Source organism: Emydura macquarii, unplaced genomic scaffold (genome assembly GCF_026122565.2).
Source record: "Emydura macquarii macquarii isolate MOO-44397 ecotype Brisbane River unplaced genomic scaffold, CSIRO-AGI_Emac_v2 contig_450, whole genome shotgun sequence".
Taxonomy (NCBI): Eukaryota; Metazoa; Chordata; order Testudines; family Chelidae; genus Emydura; species Emydura macquarii.
The window spans coordinates 4,247,531-4,267,648 of record NW_027130587.1 but is presented as its reverse complement, the minus strand read 5'-3'; positions in this window follow the sequence as shown (position 1 = coordinate 4,267,648).

Here is a 20,118-nt window from a genome sequence, read left to right as displayed (position 1 = left end):
TGCAACTGCCGGGAAGTCGCAAAGGCCTGAAATAAACTCAGGGGGTCTCGACTGGTCCTGCAGTCTCACTGGGCAAGGGGGCAGAGCGAGACCCTCGTTGTGGGAGGGATTTCTAGCCTGCCTCCCTAGCACAGGAGGGGTGTCCCTGGGCTTCTGGCACGAGACACAGAGCAAAGAGGTGAGCTGAGTGAAGACGTGATTTCTCGGCTCGGTGGCTAAACTGAAAACTCCCCCCGAAAGCTTTGTTTTGGGTTGACCCGAAATGGAATTTGTTTGTCGTTTGTTTTTTTCTCACTGAAACGAGAACAATTCATTTCTGGTCAAATGAAACATTTTCTTTTGGGGTGTTTTTTACCCTTTGTTTGTCTGTTTTATATAAATCTAGCGACACTCCAAAACGAAACGGCGTTTCAAATCGAAACGTGGAAACATTTGGATTTTCCAACCCCCTCCCTCCTTTTTTTTCCCCAACAGGGGAGGTGAAAATGACGCTGCTGAAATGGGACCCATTTCTCTAGCTCTGGATCCCCCCAGACTGCCGGGGGACACCCCAGAGCTGGAGATATTTGCTCCCTTTGAGCCGTCCGGTGTCACAATCCGCCCTGCACCTGTGTGGCTCGTCGGGCCTGGGGCGAAGCCAGCCTGGATGTGGGAGCACTCTCAAACAACCACAACTAAAGCATGGAGCTCCCGGCTCAGGACACTGGGTTACCGGTCGAGGCCTGGCTTGAGGGGAGCTTTCAAGAAGAAGAGATAATAAAGCAATCGGTGCAGCCGGCCTGGAGGAACTGAGGCTCCGTTCCTGCAAGCTGCCTTTAACAATCCTGGCCTTTTGCATCTCTGCCTGCAGGTGGAAGCAGCCGAGGACCTGCCACGTGCTGGGATGATAATGAGCCCAGAGAGAAGTAGCAGGCAGCGAAGGAACAAGGGAGACTCCAGCGACCGAAAAGAGTCACACCACAAACAGCAGGCAGGGGACAGGGAAAGGCTGGCGAGAGGCACATTTCCCCCGTGGCCGTCAGCGCCCAGCGTGCCTGGAACTCATTAAGCGCCTTCCTGCACAGTCCTGCTTCCTCCGGGTTGCAGGGAAGCAGCTGCTGTGTTGCTAGGCAACCGGTAGCGAGGTGCGGATGCTCAGGTCATGGGCTGACTGGTGATTTAAGGGCAGAGGGAAGGCAAAGAGTCCAGGGCAGGGAGCGGAGACGGGGCTGGGCCCTTGGTCCGTCTCCCTTGCCCTGGAGGACAGCCTGCAGACGCGCCGGTCTGCACGGACATCCCCGTGCGTAGGCATCACAGCCGGGGCCTGGATTTGGTCACTTAAAGACTGTCCAAAGTCCTGTTTCCCTGAACACAGGAGGAATCAAACAGGAGGCCGTTCCAACGCTCATGGTTCCAAGCCTCTTTCTGCCAGCACTCTGCCCAAAAGCTCGCTCGCTAGCCCTTTTATAGAGCCATGGTACCAGCGTTTCGATGCTGTCTCTGGAGCTTCCTTGCTACTTTCTCTGCTTCTGCCGTGTTTCCATTGCTTCGCTGTCTCTCACACACAGCTGCCGTCAAATCAGTCCCTTGCCTGTGTTTGTTATTAGACCCCCAGGAAAACTCTTGGACTGCATGGCCCAGCTACAGCCCAGACTTGCCTGTGGTCCAGTACTTGGACAATGGTTTTCCATTGTTGCAGCTATCACTAACAAAGGGGCATTTAATTGTTCTCTCATTTAGCCTGAAGGGAAGGCAGCTATCAAGCCCAACAGCTTCATCAATGTATTATGTTTACCTGATGGCCATAATTATAATACATACAGAAGGCAGTGTGGCCTGGTGAGTAGAGCAGTGGACTGGGATTCAAAAGACCTAGAATCTATTCCCAGCACTGACACTGACCTGTTGGGTGAATCACTTCACCATCTCTATGCCTCAGTTTCCCCATCCATACGATAGGAATAACAAGACTGATCGTTCCTATGTAAAGTGCTTTGTGCTCTATTGCTTGACAGGGCCATCTGAGTGGTAGGTATTATTGCCTAGTGGACTGAGCACAGGCCAGGGAACTAGGAGTTCCTGAGTTCTAATCCTAGCTCTGGTTGATTTGATATTCCTGGATCAAATTCTCCCCTTACTTCCACCAGGATATCTGCACTGGCCAGTGGAAGTTGCCACCATCTATTCAGAAGGCGTACAGCAAGAAAAAAACCCACCAAAAAGCTGGGCCAGATCCGCAGCAGGTATGAAAATCATGTCACTCCATTGACTACAATGGATTTAAACCGACTGTGGATCTGTTTGTAGTTCAGCTGTCTAAATATTTCAGTGGGATTTATGGCTGAATAAGGAACTCCCACAGTGGCAATTTTCAGTAATTATAACGCTATCAAGCCTTGTCATCTTCCTTGGGTGTTAACACAGGCTGATGGGGCGAGCGGGGAGGATTCCTGTGTGTCTGGAGCGTTTGTTAGCTAATTTTCTCTAGTCGTTGCATTCTGGCAGCTCTTCTGCTTAGGTGAACAAGACCAGCTCCTCTGTAGCAAGCCCCAAGGATCGGAATCAATAACCCGTGTTGATGAAGTGTGGCCCAGGCCGGGGGTCCACAAATCATGGGTTGGGCTCTCCTTTGTAAAGCACCGTGAGATCTATGGATGGAACGTGCTAGGCAGGCGCTGCTAAGTGCAATATAACAGTAAAACGTGATAGAAAGAAATCAAAGTCAAAACGAGACAGTCAGAACCAAATGGTTTTACCAAATCAGAATGAGAAAATGGAAACAAATCAGTCCGACTTTTCCCTCTCAAAAATGTTGGGTTTGACCTGGTCCTGCGGAACGTTGTGATTTGGATGAAATCGCACGGGCCATCGGAAAACTGCTCCAACCCGACGGCGTGTACGGAGTTCACCTACCGCCCAGCAGCCCCCCCAGGGGAGCCGCTCCCCCGACACAGGGCAGAGTGCCTGCTGCACCGTCTATTCCTTGCATTTCAAAGCACTCTTCCCGCGTGCGGAGCCCGGCAGCTCTTTTGTCCTCGGATTTGCTGCGGATCATCCCAGGTGAGAGACATACACGCTGGGCAATCTCTCGCGCACACTGACTTCCCGTTGGTTCTTTCTTGATCCTACCCGTCTGATCCCCCTCTTCCTAGTTACATCTCACCTTGAAGAGCCTAGGTCCCCATGGTCTCTTCTTCCAAAACGACAGTCAAACGAGACTGGGTCTGAGCATGGGTGAGGGGGGACCAGCCTGGGGGAGTCTGGGTCTCACACGCTGTTTTGTATCAGGCTTGCGTTACTAGTTGGGGGCGTGCAGTCTCTTTCTCTCTAGTTTTAAACCCCTGTATCTTTTCAAGTGAGCCCACTGAACGCATCGGTCTGTCGAAAGGACACTCTGCCATGTCATCGGGATAGCAGAGCCACGCTGGGTAGGAACCAACAAAACTGGGCTTGGGAATATTGCCTTGCTTGTTTCCAGCACATGCATGGCACACAGGCCTGGGCGCCCTAGTGCCCTGGAAGACAGTGGGGCTACGCCAGTTGACACCAGCTAAGGCGTTGGCCCCCAAAGCCAGTCCGGGTGATTGCTGTCTGCCTGCCTGCCGTCGGTCACGAAGGCTTGTCAGGACAGCCACCGCAGTGATCCCCCCGTCCACCTTTGTGTGTGCGTGTTCACGTGGTGCGTCTGCGTTCAGCCGGCTGCGCGGGTGTGGCTGGGTTCAGCTGTGTCTGTGCACAGCCATAGTGCGTGCAGCTGGGTTCACGGGGCCGCCTGTGGCTGCAGATGTACGTGCATGTGCACGTGTGTGCGTCTGCGGCAAGTGTGTGCATCTGTGTTTGTAGCTTTATTGGTGTGCACGAGGCTGTGCTCGTCCGTGTCTGTGGGTGCAGGTGTCTGTGTTTGCACACGTGCGCCTGTGTTCGTTGGTGCCCGCTTGCGCTCCCACGTGCATGGGCGCGCGCGTGTGCCTGGAAATGTCTCTGCTGCACAAGAGTTACCCTCAGCCACACTCCCATCTGCAGCCAACGCTGCTTAGCAACCAGCCGGCTCATTGTAAGCTTCACGCAGCCCTTCCCCGCCAGCCGCACACGGCCCCTGTGAATCGAAATGGCACCCAGACAACCTCTGCCCTTCCTCCCAGCTTGCATTGGTTTCCTCCGCCTCCCCTTGCTGCTTCCGCATTGCTCCCCGGCCGGTCCCGTCCAGGGCCCCAGCTCACCCCCGCACCCTGCTACCCAGCCAGCCGCAGCGCAGCGGGGGGCCTGCCTCCGAGAACCCCCTTTGCTCCGAGATCAGCCTGAAGCCTGCGCAGATGTCCACGTCCCCTGGGGGCTGTATTGGACTAGTGATTCCCTGCAGGGCGGAGAGCCAGGAGCACCGCACGCCGAGCTTCCCAGCCCGTCTTTGGCCCCGAGCCGCCTCAGGGCAGCTCTAGACCTTTCCCAGAGACGCCGTGAGACGCCCCCAGCCCTGCCCCCAGACTGTTCTAGGCCCCAGCCGGGGAGCGTCCAGCTGACCTTGCAGCCTCACACACGCCCAGAGCCACTGCACAACGGGTCACGCGCACACTCGTGCACACAATAGTTCACACCCACCCACCTTCATTCATTCAGACACAGGGCGGCTCTCGCACGTTCATTCGTGCACAGGCACACTCATTTACACACACCGTCACCGTTACATAGTAAGCCTTGCACACACACACACACACACATATTTTTTCTCACCCTCATTCATGCACACACCCTCCGTTCGCTTTCAGAGTGATTCACACACTCCCAGTCACTGTTACCCACATTCACACACTTACCCTTGTTCGCTGCTATTCATTTGCACACATTCGGTCACTATTACACACCTTCAGATGCACACTCACTCACACACACACACACACGCATTCCTTGGTTCCACTGTGGCCCAGACGAGCCCAGCTCGGTGCAGCTGGAAGGGGCAGGGCGCGGGCTGAGCCGGGTGCACGAGGCGAGCGTGACTGCGGCAGCTTTTTCGAGGTGAGCGATCAGAGAACATTGCTAGGTGGGAACCAACCCCGCGGCTGCTGCCGCGTCTTAGAGCCCAGGCCCTGCCTGGAGGCTGGAGCCCTTCCCAGCCCCAAAGGGGCAGGTTTGCGCGTGCAATCCCAGCCTGTGTTGTGACAGGGTTCGGAGCTCCGTGGGATCCCTTGGTCCTCCCCTGCCACGGCCCGTTCGCCTTACCCACGGGAGCCCAAGTGAGTGGCGGACGCACTGCAGCTTGCGGCCGGCTGGAGGGAAGGAGGAGCGAGAAGGTGGAGGTAATACCGACAGCCCTGCGCGGATACCAATATGTGGCTCCTCATCCGAGCCGCATCCGCGAGAATAAACTTCTATCCCACTCGCCCTCTGCCCTCCCCCTTTTAGATGCATCCGCATCAGCATCGCCAATCAGCTGTTTGCAGCCAGCCGTCCCCCCATCAGCTGGTCAGTCCCACCCCCCCCCGCCTAACAGCTGATCAGCTGTGACCCCCGGGGCTGGCAGCTGCTCCAGCCCTGCCCCAGAAGTCAGAGAGGCCCCGGAAAGTCAATCCATGACCTCTGTGACCATCTGAGCCAGGATCCGCAAGCAATGGTCCGCGGATATCCGCATCCAGGGCTGTGGCCATCTGCGGACATAAAGCAGATATCTGGGGCTCCAGTAATATCTTCTATTGAACCGACTTCTGTGGGTGAGAGAGCCGAGCTGTCGAACCCCACGGGGGCAGAACGGGAGGCAGCAGCAGGCAGAGAGGAGGGGGGCGATGGCAGACACAGTCGGGAAAGGGACAGCAGTGGGGAGCCCCAGGCTGGTAAAGGTGAACGGATGGTGGGGTGCAGAGGAGAGAGGAAGGGGGGGCAGACTAGAGGGTTGGGAATGTTCAGAGGGCCCAGCAGGATGCTGAGCTCCTGTGAAAATCCAGCTTGGTGGCACGCGGGGACCTCCTGTCCCTTGCTGACTGGGCGAGCTGGCCCTGGAGAGCTAGGGTGATGGGAAGGGCTGACGGGGAGCCCAAAGGCCCGGTGAGTACAGGCCGAGAGCGGGAAGAGAAGAGAAGGGCTATTCTGTGTTGTCACTAGCCTCCCTCTGCTAGCATCGCAAAGCGCCTGGCAAACTGCAGCAAACTGAGCGGAACAACCTCCCCAGGGGACGTCAGCAAGGGTGGACGGGTACCTTTAGCACCCACCGCTGGCACTTGAGTTAGAGGAGTGGCCTTGACACGTGGCTGCCTGTCATAGGCCCTGCACCGGATCGGACCACAGGGCCGGTTAGCCGGCACCAGATAGCTCCATCTCAGCGCGTGCTGCAGTAACAGGTCTTCATTCCTGTATCCTCCTGGCCAGGCAGTGCGTGATACACGAACGCGGTGCCTTTCATCAGCAGATGTCCAAGTGCTTTACCAGGGAGGTCAGTGTCATTATCCCCATTTAACATAGGGGGAAACTGAGGCTCAGAGACTTGCCCATGCACATGCAGCAAGCCAGAGCTGGGGAAGGAAGCTGGGCGTCCTGAGCCCTGGTTCTGTGCTGCACTGAGTAGCTGGCTTATGTCCCATTGCACGAAGAGTGCTGGGCCTTGCACTCTTTTACCTGAGCTACTGTAAGTGCAGATCTCACTGGTTCTAGAGCAGGCGGATCCTGCACAGGTTTTTTCCTCAGTAACATCCTGTGGCAGTGAGTTCCACAGGCCCGTTGCTCCTGTGCGCATGGAGACTCTCCGTTAGACGGCGCTACCTGTGGACCAGGAGACGCTGAGCTCCCTGCTGTCATGGTGAAGCTCTGGGTGGTCCCCATGGACGGCACAGTCTGTGTCCAGCATCTCCAGCGTGTCTGTCAGGAGCAGGCTCTGGGGGCACGAGGGACGGGAGGGGGCCCTGCTGGGTTAGCTCACGCTGTGCCAGGAGAGAGCGTGGCAGTTCCCACCAACACGCTGCGCCGCTCTGTTTCCTTACTTGCTTTTCTCCCATTGGGCAGCTGCCTCCTCTCCCCCGCTCGTTGCCATAGGCTGCCGCTCGCCATGGTAACAGTCTCCATCTCCTCTAGAGTCGCTGTGGCCGCCCATTCCCAAAGGACAGGATGGCTTGCACTGGGAAAGGGGGGGTCTGGCAGCCCCATGCGAACACACACTGACGGGCAGCGAGACTGAAACGCCCACCTGGAAGGGAGACACCCACACAGCCTGAAACACCCACCTACAGCGCGCACACACGTACAGCCTGAAACACCTACCTACAGCGCGCCCACACGTACAGCCTGAAACACCCACCTACAGCGTGCCCACACGTACAGCCTGAAACACCTACCTACAGTTCACCCACGCGTACAGCCGCACACACACCCACCTACAGCGCGCACACACGTACACCCACCTACAGTGCACCCACGCGTGAAACACCCACCTACAGCGCACCCACACGTACAGCCTGAAACACCCACCTACAGTGCACCCACGCGTACAGTCTGAAACACCCACCTACAGTGCGCACACACGTACAGCCTGAAACACCCACTTACAGCGCGCACACACGTACAGCCTGAAACACCCACCTACAGTGCACCCACGCGTACAGCCTGAAACACCCACCTACAGCGCGCCCACACGTACAGCCTGAAACACCCACCTACAGCGCGCCCACACGTACAGCCTGAAACACCCACCTACAGCGCGCACACATGTACAGCCTGAAACACCCACCTACAGCGCACACACACACCTACAGACTGAACACCCACCTGGGGGGGGGAGAAGCACACACACACACAGCCAAACTAACCGCCTAGCTACAGGACACACACACAGACAGACTGAAACACTGACCTACGGAACACGGACACACACGGATTGAGACGTCCACCTACGAGGGAGACACACACGGAGAGACTGACACACTCTATTACAGGACACACACCCAGAGACTAGAACACCCCCCCAGAGGGTGCGCACACACGCCAGCTGGCAGGGTAGCCGTGGCGGTAGCAGCCCTGAGTGTGCACCCAGCGTCTCGGACGGGATCGTACTCGCAGTGGCAGGCCCCTCGTGCCTCTCACCTCGCGAAGGCTGCTCCAGACTTAGCACAGGAGCTGGACCAGTGCTAGCACGGGTCTGGCTCCCTGCGCTGGCAATCACACCTCCAGCTCGGTGCAGACCTGCCCCCAGCCTGGGACAGCCTGAGTGCACGCCTCTGTTTGAACCGGGCGGCCCTGGGTGGACCGAAAGGAGGAGAAAGTCGCTGAAGAGGGCTGGATGAGGGCTGGAGCCCTTGGTGAGTCACAGGAGAATTGTGCAGCGGCCCCTAGGAAGGAGGGACGGGACCGGCATGGTTCGGGAAAGCAGCTGAGCCCCAGTTAAGAGACTTGATGTGGAGGGTGGGTTCCAGGAGCAGAGATAGGACTCGGGTGAGCAGGCCTGGGTGAGTGGGGCCCTGAGGGGAGCCCTCGTGTGGGGGACCTGACTTGGGGCTACTGGAGAAGCCTGGTGGGAGAGACATGAGGCTGGGAGCTCTCAGGTGGAAGGCCTGGAGAGCAGAGCCCTGGAACAAGGGTCAAACCGTCTGTAGCTGGACCCTGGGACAGGGGAGCGGGAAATGATGCTCCCAGAGGGGGCCTGGAAAGCTGCCGTGTGAACCTATTGGACTCTAGGGTTTCGGGAGGATGGTTTTTATCACCAGCGTTCTGCGGATTATTTCACGGGAACATGAATACATTCTGCCCAGAGGTGGGACTTTGAATGGGCACGGCGGGCTTGTCTACAAGAACAACTAGCTCATGGCAAGCTAGGGTGCGAATCAACCCCAGTCTAGCCTGCCCCTGTAGTCCTGTTGGGAACAGGGCGAGACCAAAACGCATTAACAAACTGTTTATACAGGTTAGCAGCTTCCACATGGCCCGTTACTCCAGGGCAGATTCACAACCCAGCTTCCACAAACTAATTGTCTGCGCCCTGAGACAAGCCCTGAGAGAGGGTGTGTTCATTTTTGTGGGCAAATGAAGGGGAAACTGAGGCAGGGATACCAGTTGTGCTGCAGGACGGCTAATTGTAACAGCCTGCTGGGCACACAAAGAGCTGTGAGCCTCCGTTGCCTGACCTCTCTGCCTCTGCAAACGTGAGCTTTGCTGGTGACTCAGCGACCTGCCGCAGCAAACCCCTCTAGGCTCTCCTGGCCCACACCTCGCCTAGCAGGGAACAATCAGTGAACTTCGGCCCCTGCGCTCCCCGGCGATGTTTTTCTGCAATGCACGGTCCCTGCCGTTGGCCAGTTGCAGAAGATAACAAGTTTGTTGCGCTTTTAAAGAGTCAGCACGCTACAGATTATTAACTTACTGGGGGTAAACACGCCCTTCCCTTCAATCGCAGCGCTGAGCTGGAGTATGGCCACCACAAAACAAGTGTATTAGCCAAAGGACACAGGTTAAGTGATGCCAAGCGGAAGGCAGAAAGATAGAAATGACTACAAACAAACAAGAGTAAAAATACGCTTTCTAATGCTTAAGACCTGACAACAAACTACAAGGCAGTTTCCTCATCTATCTTCCCTTCCTAGCACTAACTGGCTGTTACACCCCCCTCCCTCGCCCCCGACCCAGAGTCCAAGGTGCTGGTTTTCCTTGTCTCCTAAGGTGAAGGAAAACTTAGGGGTTCATTCCCCCTCTCTTTATAGTCCTTTTCCCTGCTGGGTGTAGTCCTTCCTTGCTGGCTGGCGCAGACTCCATGTTATCTTCCCCTCTGCTGGTGATTTTTACAATGCAAATCATTTCTTCCTGCAACCTCCAGTCTCAATGAGTAGCCTGTTGAATTTGGCCACACCTGGTTTGAAGTGTTGGCCTCTTTCCTTTGGAGAAAAATCTGTTTGTCAGCTGCCCCCAAGATGCCTGGTTTAAACAGCTTTTGGCACTTTAAAGCATAGCACCGGTGAATACCTATAACTCCACGTACAGCGTTGTCACATTCATTTCACAATGAGATTACCGACCAGTGTGCTACTAGTTTTCAAAGAACACCTCCCTAGGCATGTTTTGTACAAACACCAGGGCAGCGTGAATAGAGTGTGAATACGGGGGTGCCTAGGCTCAAACGCCATCCGATTTGCTAGTGTTTTGGCTCCACTTTGCGTTCTCTTTGCGCAGGTGCAGACAGATGGCTGACCGAAGGGGATCAGGCCGTCTCTCTGCATGTTCATGTTTAAACAAGAGAGATTAGTCATTTTGACTGGTATAGAAAACGTATCTGGTGACTTAGGAGAGGCAGTTTGGGCTAGTGGTTAGGGCACTGGACCAGATTTCAACTGACTTTGGTTATGTTTCCTGCTCTGCCACTGAGCTGTAGCGTGACCTTGAACAAGTCACTGGCCCTCTTTGTGCCTCAGTTTCCCCTCCCACTCTTGGTCTGTCTTTTCTATTTAGACTGTAGGTTCTTTGGGGCTGGAAATATGTCTGACTATGCATGCGTACAGCACAGCCAGGGGCTGGTAGGTGCTACCGCAATACAAGTCAAACAAGGAGTCAGTTGACCCAGATTTATGTTGTTTAGGGTCCCAGTGACTAGCACTGGAAAATAGCGTCTGTGAATGTTCAGTCCCATTCAAAAGCCAGTTTCAGTTCTACAGTGTTCATGACTCCTTTGAGGTCACTTTCTGGGAGTCTTTGCGCTTTTGAACTTCACGTGTGCATATATGTGTGAAAAGTGAATTTTCAGCTCAAACATTTCACCAGGGATGGATTTCTATCTGCTCGTGGAATCACGCAACTTGCATTTTCCACCGCTTTGTTAGTTACGTACTGTAAGCTGCCTGACCAGGGAATAGGACCAACACTGTCTGATGTGTGTAACCGCCACATGGCTGACTGTATGAGGAACGTTTGCAAATAGAGTTGGTTGAAATTTTTGGACTGACGCTCTTTTGGTGACAAATGCAGGTTTGGTGACACTGAAATGTTTTACAAATATGTGTTGGTTTAGAGAAGAACTCTCCCCCGCCACCCGCAAAAAAATTCAGAAAAAATTGAAATGGTTCAATTTTTTAAAATTCAAAATGCCTTTGTTCAGAAATCTCCTTTGACTTTGCTTTTTTTAAAAAATCTAACCCTTTGAAATGGACACAACATTTTGTCTGACCCGAAACAATTTTTTGAGTTGCCGAATATATTAAAAACGTTCATTTTCAGCCTGGCCTAAAACAATTTCTCCCATAGCTTTTCGACAAGGCCAATGAACCGAAAAAATCAGTTATTCCCACTGTTCTATTTGCAAGATTCCTGGCAAGAGACCTGCAAGCTGAAAGCCAGTCTCTGAAAGAATTCACTGGCCATTTGGAACCAACCCCCAGGCATGGTTGTCGGACTCTGAGAAGGCATGAAGCACACCACTTAAAACCCAGGCTGCTTCTTTTTCTTTGGTTCTGCCGTTACATGGACCCGACGCTACAAGCTATCTACACTTATTGCCATACTTAAAACTAGCTAGTATTAAACTAAACACTCAGCATCTTTGACTGTTTGTAGCTGTTCTGCTCATTGAGGAAAACCCCCAGATTCAGCTGGCACAGTGGTTGGAAGGAATGAGATAGAAGAGGGTGCAGTGCCCATTTATCTAGCCTCTTCCTCAGAGCGTTCAAGGATGGTGAGGGGGCAGACGTGTGCTAGCAGATGCTCAGAGAAGATTCTACTGCTCAGCACCGCCAGACAGCGCATTGCCCTGTAACTGTGATTAGGCGGAGTCATCCCGAAGCACTCCTGTTACACATAACCTTTATGTATGGCCCTGATTCTGAGAAGTACATGAGCACATGCTTAAATCCACCCCATTAGGGCAGCACTGAAGCATGGGCATAAGCGCCAGCCTGAAATCCTTTTCTGAATTGCAACCTGAAAAGTAAATGTGGAGGGTTAGCCCAGTAATGAAGGGATTCGCACGTCCAATGGAATGCAAAGGTGCCAGGCAATCAACAAGACGCACCCGGGATCTATTTTAAATTGTCTTCTATTTGCTCAGTGTTCGTTCAGGAAGGAAATTTTGGCCGTTCCAATGGTAACTTGTAAGGATCTGAACATCCCTGGTCAATCCAGTCCCACCCTGGATCCAGCCCAGGCTTTGCAGCTATTTAGATGCCTCAGAGTGCCCAGTGCATGATGTGCTCAGTGGAAATTACCTGCCACAGCAAAGGGATCTAATTAGCTGTCTGTGTGTCAGACCGTGTCATATACGTGGAGATTTTCAAAGGCAGTTCTCCTCCCCACCCTGCCCGTCATTCCCAGGATTGTTGGTGTTTTCCCACATCGGCGCCATGCTTGTAACCCCAAGGGATTGGCTGTGGCTCCTGGATAGCGTATGTCACTGCTGTTCCTGAACCAGCCAGCTTACTAGAGCACACGCTCCTTCCAGCGCCAGGCACGCCGCACGGGAGTGCTGGCTCACAGCACACAACTGTACCTGCCTCTCACTTACGAGGGGCACGGCTGATCCCTGTAAACCAGTGGCTCTCAACCTTTCCAGGCGACTGTACCCCTTTCAGGAGTCGGATTTGTCTTGCGAACCCCCAAGTTTCACCTCACGTTAAAAATGACTTGCTGACAAAATCAGACATAAAAATACAGAAGTGTCACAGCCCACTGAGACTGGAAAAAAGGCTTATTTTCTCATTTTTGCCCCATAATTATCAAATCAATCAATTGGCAAATCAATCCTGTACTTACGTTTCAGTGCATGGTATATAGAGCAATAGAAACCAGGTTCTATAAACCAGAAATGTTCGTGTGTACTGACTTTGCTAGTGTGTGTATGGAGCCTGTGGTAAAACTAGGCAAAGATGTCGGTGAGTTGATGTACCCTTGGAAGACCTCTGCGTACCCCAGGGGTACACGTACCCCTGGTTGAGCACCACTGCTGTAAATCACGGCCATGCCCTGCGCGTGCGGCGCATGGGCTGTGTTGGAGACCTAGCGCTGGTTCAACACACTGTAGTAGGCCGCCTAGCTGGCCAGCTTGTGGTGCAGCTGGTCCTCTGCTCCTTTCCCTCTGCATCTCCTTGTTGCAGGCATGAGTCTGTGCTGTCCTGGGATTCCTCCCCTTGGAACTGTTGCTGTTCAAATTCGTTTCAAATTCTGGTCAAAGTCTCTGGCCCTCAAGGCCGGGGCTGAGTCCCTCCTGCCGGTGCCGGTCTGAAAGCGCTGAGGGTGCCCCGCAGCTCCCAGGAGGGCCCCCCAGGGTTGCCAACCTTGCCTTTTAGTTTTTACTGACATGAAGATCTGAAGTGGCGCTTTTTTGTTGTTTTTTTACTGAGATAGTAAACTTCTTACAGACATCACTAAGAACCCCATAAACAATGCAATCACGTCCCAAATATGCGTTCTCACGCCCGAATTCTTGTGCACAGAATATCGCAATTACGCTGTTGTTTTAGCTGCAGTTAATTGATCGGTCGGGTTCTTTGGGCGTGTGCAATAATAGAAAACAGGACATTGACAAAGCCCTGGGCAGTGTAGTTTTATGATACAAGACGTGATTCTGAACCACGACAATCAATGTCAAAACACAACACTTTTATTTCTCCCCAATGTCACGGACGTTTTCATTGATTTACAGGTTTATGGACAATGGTAACATTGCACAGTTGTTTTACTGGCTGTCCGTAAATGTGAGGACGGTTGGCAACCCGTCCGCACAGTCTGCCGCCGCGGCTCACCACGCTTGGAGTTTTCTCGTAAAGCCCCAGCCGCTGCAGCTCTCTGGCGCCGGGAGAACGGCCGCTTTTATTTGAAAAGGAAGGCGTACGTTTCTAGCCTGCCTGCTTGTGGAGACGCACGTGGGAATGTGATCAGGGTGATCCTGAAGGCTCAGAAACCAGGAGGCATATGACAGGATTGCCTGTGATTGGAGGTGCTGGACTCGGTGCGGGAGGACCTTCGGGTCCTATGTCCTAAGACAGGCACCCAAGATGGGTCGTTTGGGTTAAGGAATCATTGGGTTTTTGTTTTAAATCTCATGATTTTGGGGGGCCGGCCTCATGATTTCTGAACACTCGAGGCTGGCAAGGCTGCTGATGTCCATAGACCCTGAGGATACGTCTACACAGCCATAAAACAGCCATGCCTGGCTCCGGCTTTGGGGCTATAAACCAGCATGTTCAGGCTCAGGCTGGAGTCTGAGATCTGAGACCCCGCAAAGGGGAGGGTCTCTGAGCCCAGGCTCCAGCTGACCTTGCCTCTGAGACTGGGTGCCACAGGGCTTGGGTGGCAGTGCAGACACACCCTGGGAGAACTCACCTCTGCCAACCGCCCCTTGTGTTTCCCCTGCACGTCAAGCCCTGCGCTCAAGCACCCCGGCCCCTGCGTGTTTCTGACGGGCCCGTCTGATCTGGCCTCTCACGGCGAACACGCAGCTCTCCCCGGCCGGCACACGAGCTCTCCTGCACATAAACGCAGCGCAAGGCCGGTCGGGGGGGACCCAGATTCCTCACTTCCCTTCCCCTCTCTGCCTCGGAAGCCCGGGGAGACCAGCCTCCTCTCCTTGCGGGGTGCCAAGAAAGCAACAGTGCCAGCCTGGGCCAGCGACTCCCCTGGGGTGCGGCTCGTGCTGGAGGGCAGAGGTTCCAGGCAGGCAGGGCCCACCCCGTTTGTCAGCTGCCATCAGTTGCGTCTGCTTGTAAAAACACGGGAGGCCTGAGGGGCTCGGATCTGACCAGAGCGCGAGAGAGGAAAGTCCAACCCGTTGCATCTCCCAGCCCTGTCTGAATTCCACACATCACAGAGACTTCCCCGTCCCTTGCACATCTCACCATATAAGGGCAGATCCCTCCAAGGCCGCGCTTCCCTCCTCCTCCTTGGAGGCTGGGCCTGGGGGATCCGAGAAGCCCCAGCACAGGCTCCATCTCCAGCCTGCTTTGTCTCGCCTGCAACCCACTGCTGGCCAAGGGGGCTGGATGTCAAGCTGCGGGGTCTGGCTGGGATGGGGAGGAGCAGGTCTAAACACCAGATGTCTCTGTGTGTCCTGCTGACATAGGGGGTAGATGGGAGAAAACCGGCAATGCACCAGCGGCCGCTCAGGGTAAATGGAAGAGTGACTGTCGGAAACAGCACTGGACTCCCAGCATAGCCCTCTGGAGCAAAACTGGAGCAGACTTTATTCCGAAGGGCAAGCGACAGGGTCGGCCCAGCCTCTAAGATCCCGGGGGCCCCATCAGGGTAGCCATCGCCACCCCTCTTTTTTTCTCTTGTCTTTTAGTGTCTTTTATTCAGGTGTGTTGGTGAATCACTTGCTGGTGATTTCCATGTACTCGCCCTGCTTTTGTTTTTTCCCCGTCCCCAGTCTGTCTGCTTGCATTGACTTTTACTTTTTGCCGGTGCAACACAGGTCCGTTATGTTAAATCCTCGGACAGCGCTTGTGTTCAGAGAGGAATCAGAGATGCAAACCCGCGAAAAGTCTTTATTGAACTAACACTAACACCAGCCAGGACTGGCTGAGCTATCCCCTAATAGCCTGACTCTGTTGCTATGGCAACAAGCGCTCTGTTGCTACGGCAACCTAGGAGGGCAAGACACAAAATACACAGCAGTGGGCATCTTGGCCCTGGGACAACCTGAGCATAACAGGCTGGTGTGAGGCCCTGGCCCCGAGGCTCACAGCCTCCCTGCCCTGGGAAGCGCGTGTGATAGAGATGGGCCCAAACCACACCCTTAGCGCTGAACTCTGGGGAGGCTCAGATCCAACCCTGCGTCTGCTCTCTGCAGCGTGGGCTCATCTCTGCTCTGTGCAGGGGGCGAGGTCTCCGGCCGTGCCGCTTGGACTCTCCTCTGTTTACTTGTGTGGCAGCGAGACCGTCACATCAGCTGCATAGTAGAGATCTCAGGCCAGGTCTACACTACCAAGTTATGCCACCCTAGCTACGCCGGCAGGGGTGTGAAACCCCCCCCAGTGTAGACGCAGCTATGCTAGCAGCAGGGTGCATCTGTTGGTTTAGCTAACGTCGTCCAGGGAGGTGGTGTTACTATACTGGCAGAAAAACTCCTTCTGCAGCCATAAGCTAGGAAGCTGTGCCGGCATGGCTACCGCGGCAAAGCCTGTGTGATGTAGGCGAGCCCGTAGCCCATCTTCTCTGGGGGCTGGACGACAAGCAGCCCAGGAGCTGGCCCTGCTTTGTTGGACAAAGTTTAGATGCATTTCTTTTGTTCCTGATTATATTTGTCAGTCCCAGCGTGGCGCTCGCTGGTTGTGAAGGGGGGGTTGGGAGCAGACGAGTCGAATTGCCGTCAGGAAGGTTGTTTTGATTGTGACGGCTGGGAGCACTGGGATGTGTGCGAATTCCAAAGGCTATTTTATGGAGATGAGCCAGACGCTAGGGCCCAGGACTTTTGTATCGGTCAGCGTTAGCTGAATCTTCCTGGGCGAGGGATTCTCTTCCAGCCCTCTGAGGGGGACTGCTGAGCTTCCTCCCAGTAATTAAAATCCCTGGGTAATTACTACACACTGAGGGACAGGTAGACAATCTGGAGCAGTGCCGCTCCCTGGGGGGATTGGGTACACTGGGTCGGGGGGGGGTTCAAGAGGGCCAGCAAACAAAGAGGGGGATTTTGCTAGAACGAGGCAGCCTGAAGGGACTGCGGCCTTCGTCTGAGCCAAGAAACGACACCAGACTGTAACCGAGGGAGCACAACCCTGCTGAGGGTTTCGATCTCTTCACCGGTTTATGACACGTTTTCTCTGTAACGATTTTGTCCTAAAACAAGCGTCCTCGGCGCGATGAAAGTGGCTGGCTGGTCACAAGTGTCCCTCTCGTTATCCCTTGAGAGGCAGCAAACTGAGGGCTGAGAGCTACAGGGGTCCCTTGGGCAGCCCACAGAGCAGGTCACCCTGCAGTTACCCGGATACTGTGCCGATGCTGCTCGTTCTCTGCGGTTACCCTGGAACTGGGCCGATGCCGGGAGCTGGCTAGTGGGCACTCGCTGTCAGCGTCCCACTGTGAGGGTGCTCCTTGCTGCGGGGATTGGTAACGGCCGATAGGCACCTGTGCACTGAACCAGCACTTCTCAGAGCTACCTTCTTGTTCTCCAGAGTCTCTGCTTTCATTAACACTCACAGAGTGGCTCTCTAGTTGTTATAGTTGTGAAGAAAACCTCACAAATGGGAAGCAAGTGTCGCCAAAGCAGGGCTGGAGTTGGGAGCTTGGAGCAATGTGAACTGCCCCTTTGTCTCAGCGAGGGGTTAGCTCCCGTGATCATTTAAATGCCAGCAGGGCCGTTTCATTCCTCATGGGCGAAAGGAAGAGGTAGGCCCAGTTTCCTGTGCGTGATGCATTAACGTCTGTTGGAATATGTGGGCCCAGAGAGTCAAAGGTGATGACCAAGATTTGGGGTTTGGCCTACAGAGACTTCAGCCGGCTTAATACCATGGCAAACACACCCTAAAAATCCTCTGTATCTTTTTATTAAAGATACAGAAAAGAAGGGGGTGGGGGAGAAAGGTTAAAGCATTTGAAATGTAAAGCATTAAATAAGGCTTTTATTTTAACAAGATCCCTTGTTCCTTTACTGCTAGCTGGGGAGAGTCTTTATAAGGAAAATCCCTTTGCTTGGCATGTTTTGAAATGGTATGAAAGATGCGAATAACTGTCCTGTTTGAGCTGGGCTGTTGCTCTGGTTGCAGTTGCTGTTAGATCCTGTTTCCTAGAAGACAAAACAAGACAAACACACACACAAGGGAATAGAAAAGAGCAGCAAAGATGGAAACCCCCGAGACAGAAGCTACGGTTAACTTTCACTGGCAGCTCACTGCTGGAGAGACACAGGCACAGGCAAGCTGGGATGATGGAGCTGGGGTTTGATCCTGCTTTGAGCAGGGGGTGGGACTAGATGACCTCTTGCGGTCCCTTCCAGTCTGATCTCCGATGATGCTACGAAAGCTGGCAGAAAGCCTCTGACAAGGTCCTGCACAAAGGCTCTTAAACAAAGTAAAAAGTCACAGGAAGGTTCTCGTATGGATCAGTAGCTGGTTAAAAGATAGGGAACAAAGGGGAGGAATAAATGGTTAGTTTTAACAACGGAGCGGGGATGAATAGCAGGGTCCTCCGAGGATCTGTACTGGGAGCTGAGCTGTTCGACATATTCAGAAATGAGCTGGGGAAGGGGGTGGACAGTGAGGTGACAAAATGTGCAGCGTATACAAAATTACTCAAGACTGTTAAGTCCAAAGCTGCCTGTGAAGAGTTACGAAGGGACCTCACTTGACTGGGGGACAAAATAGCAGATGAAATTCAGTGCTGATAAGGGCACGGTCATGCACATTGGAAAAGAGTCCCAACTATATGTACACATTGATGGGGTCTAAATTAGCTGTCCCAAGAAAGAGATCTGAGAGTCATTGTGGACAGTTCTCCGAAAACATCCGCTCAGTGTGTAGCAGGAGTCTAAAAAGCCAACAAAACGTAGGCAATCATTAGGAAAGGGAGAGATAATAAGACAGAAAAGATCATAATGCCACTGTATAACTCCAGGGTATGCCCACACCTTGGAACTGCATGCAGTGCTGGGTGCCCCATCTCAATAAAGATATTAGAATTGGGAAAAGTACAGAGAAGGGCAACAAAAATGATTAGGGGTATGGAACAGCTTCTATACAAGGACTGAAAAGACTAGGACGGTTCAGCTTAGAAAAGCGATGACTAAGGGGTGGGGGATATGCGAGAGGTCCATAAAATCATGCGTGGTTCAGAGAAAGTGGCTAGGGGCGTGTTATTTACCCTTTCACATAACTGCGTGGGGTGACCCCCAGTTCTCGTGGGCACAGGCAGCCGGTTTAAAACAAACATAGGTTCGTACCTCGTCACAGATGCTCAGTGGCATTCGTTGCCAGGGAATGTTGTGAGGCCAAAAGTATAACTGGGTTCAAAGAAGAATTAGATGAGTTCAGGGAGGATTGGTCCATCAGCGTCTGTTAGCCAAGATGCTCATGGACACAACCCCATGCTCTGGTGACCCTAAACCTCTAACGCTGGTTGACCAGGGATGATCTTAACACAGTCCCTGAGTTATAGCAGGAGGCCTTGTCGTTAGGACTAATCTCGTCCTTCTGTCTCCCTTTTGCATCTGTCCCCATCCGCATTTATAGCTAGCCACGTTCTTGCATTTGAGCCCAGACCCGGGATACACTTGTAGGGCCCATTATTACAGCCCTGACCTCTCGTTTTGGTGCGGCAAGAGGTGGCGTTTGGAAGCTGCCACCACTTACTCCCCACCCCACCCTCAGTCAAGTCCACAGAGCCGAGCCGAGCCGAGCCGAGCCGAGCCGAGCCATGGGCAGATTCAAGCCCCATCAACGGGGAACCCAGTGGAGCCCGTGTTAGCCACATGATTGTACTTTAAACGTCGGCATAACCCACTGTGAGTTGTTTCTCTTTGTGGCTGCTCACATGGGTGGAGCTTGGAAAAGAACGGCTGCCTTTTCTTTACTTATATGACCCTCTGGAAGAAGGCCGTGAAATACAGCAGGGGTCTGGCACTGGGCTGTTCTCTTGAATGGCAACTGTGACCCTTTTGAGGTTTGCCCAAAGCGTCTCTCGTGCTGTTTCTCCAGCTCGGTTTTTATTTGTATCAATGCAGTATCTGAGCTTTTTAACAGATGACTAGAGTCTTGACTGTGTGGGTAGCCTATCAAATATAGTTCTAAGTAGGTATCTGTGCATGTCCCGATCTCCCTGGTAAGATCTGACCCCGCGGCCTGTTGAACAGTTGGTCAGTGACAATATTAGTAACACAACACACATTTGTCACGACGAACCGGCTGTTTCGCAGCAGATCTGAAGCTCCCTTGAGTTGTTTCCATCGCCTCTCTGCCTTTTGTGAGTGACGCCCCCTCAGCGTGAAGGGACGATGCTTGTGAGTGTAATTCCAGAAGTGCTTTCGGTTGGTGCACGGAGCAGCTGGCATTGACCCAGGGGCTAAAGACAGCCTGCGTGACTCACGAGGTGCTGGCTGGAGAGGAGAATTATTGCACTGAAGGGAATGGGTCTAAGGCAAAGGTGGAAGAGGAGGTGCAGTGGGGAAGGAAATGCAGTGGTAGGCTTGGTGCAGCTTGTGGCTTGGCTGTGAGACGAGCCAGTTGGACCGAGATAAGCAGAATCAGGATGTGTTCCATTCAGACA